Below are 2109 nucleotides of genomic sequence, written 5' to 3'. Positions count from 1 at the left end.
AGGAGGGAATGGTCTGGAACAAACGGCACCGAACGCGAGCTTCGAACGTTAAACCCCACGGAGGTGACGGGCGCAGAGGGCGCGCGCCTGGAATGCGGCGGCGGCGGCGGCGGCGGCGGCGGCGGCGGCGGTGGCGGGCGCGGGGTTCCGCTCGGCGTCCTCACCTTCTTGGTGCTGGGGCCGCCCGCGATTCGAGACACTCCTGTCAGGGAAGAGGAGCGCCCCGGCTGCCCCCCTAGCGTCTCCTGTTGGGGGGACATCGCTTCCAGGAAGAAGACTTCCAAGCAAATCCCAGCCCAAGAGGAGGCTACGCAGTCCTGTCCGCGGGACGGCGGCCGGAGTGCCTAGGACTAGCAGCGCAGAGGCGGCTGCAGCGCTCAGGAGGCGCGCGGAGCTCCAGGTCCGGGACGCGCACCTCCCGTCGGGGCCATGCACCGCCGCCCGCCTTCCGGAGCGTGGCTGCAGGCAACTGCGGCGGCGGCCACCCCGCCTCGGGTCCGCCCACCGTGCCAGGCGGCCTGCGCCGGGCCCGCCCCCGGCTGCCCTCCTCTGGCCACGGCCCTCCCTGTGGCGACCCGGCCTGCCGCGCGCCTTTCTAGATACACATTAGGAAACAGGCCACCGACTGACCTTCTCAGTCCGCGATGCCGAGTTGGTCCCGTCCGAAGGGGCTCAGCGGCCGGTGTCACTAACCGGGCCTCTAGCGCGCGGATGCGCGCCACTCCCGACGCTCAGCCCACTCGCCCCCGACCCCATCCCTTCCCGCGCTGCGCCCGCGGGAAAGGCGCCGCGGCAGCCCATGCATCGGCGAGGCCGTGGCGACCTGAGACCGAACAGAGGAGCGCCGGTGATGCCTGTCAGGCTTTCTCCGTGCAGCAGGGGGGGCCTCCGCTCCCCGTCCCGCCCTGCCCCGCCCCGCCCGGGAGGCCCGGGACGGAGTCGCGCGTCGCAGAGGGGTTTGGAAGCACCGGCTGACTTCCTGTGCAATCCTGCACGTTAGCCTCCCGGGGGGACCTGAGCTGGCTTCTGCAGCCACCAGGCCGGGCCGGGCCGGGCAGCAGCCCCCACGCAATTTGCACCGGCGTTTTCCGCTGTCTGTGAGCGGCAGAGACCCGGGCATTCCAAAAGTGCAAGCGCAATTAGGGAAAACGCACGCAGAGAGCGGACTCCGAAATTTGGCTTCTCAGGAAGGCTACAATATGCGGAAATGTTTACCAGGTATGGGTGCTGAGAGCATAACTTCCTGTCAGCCCGAATAGTGGCAAATTTTTTTAAGGCCAAAGAATAATCAGAGGGAGGGGATTTGGAGCCGACCCGGGCTGAGTTGAGCATTGCCGCACTTTGCAGGACTGGCTGACTGGTGCGGATGGTTGGGTAGGTGGCATTCTTCCCTTGGAGTCAGGACTGCAGAAAGGGCGGATTAGTGATGAAGCACGCCACTCTATGATACTAGCTTGTTGAAGGGGTTTGTTTGTATTTGTGATAAGAAAGAAACAGATCGAGGTTCCTGCCGGATTGGACTGTTACCGGGACAGGTTGAGGAAGAACAGGGTTCTGGCCGGCCCTATTCCAAACAGGAGTTGCTGTCCAAAACACACCCACACGTACACACACCCACACACAAACACCTCACCAAAGCCCGGAATTGTTTATAGTGGAAGTAATGGGGGAAAAATGTTCCAGCCCATTTTGAGCCTTGTCCATCTCATGTGGTTTAAAGTAGGCTTACACAGGCTTTATAAATCATGCACACATACACATATATAATTATATAAGTCATGCTAATACATATGTATGTGGATATATATGTATATGTGTGTATATACTTGTTTATATCTGTATGTGTATACACACACTCACAAACACACAAACACAGGATTGAGCACACCTTCTGTAGTAGCAAAAGATAATATTTATTGAATGCTTTCTTTATATCAGACACTATTCTAAGCATTTTAATATATTAATTAACGTAAATCTACCTTATAATCCTACAAGGTAGATATCCACACACGTGATTTTACACATGGGAAATCCATGCTGCAAAGATGTTAAAAAACTTGTTAAACACCTGGTAAGCAGTGAAGCCAGGCTTGAAACTACGGCGTC

Source organism: Vicugna pacos, unplaced genomic scaffold (assembly GCF_048564905.1).
Source record: "Vicugna pacos unplaced genomic scaffold, VicPac4 scaffold_21, whole genome shotgun sequence".
NCBI lineage: Eukaryota > Metazoa > Chordata > Mammalia > Artiodactyla > Camelidae > Vicugna > Vicugna pacos.
Note: the sequence above shows the minus strand (reverse complement) of the source record.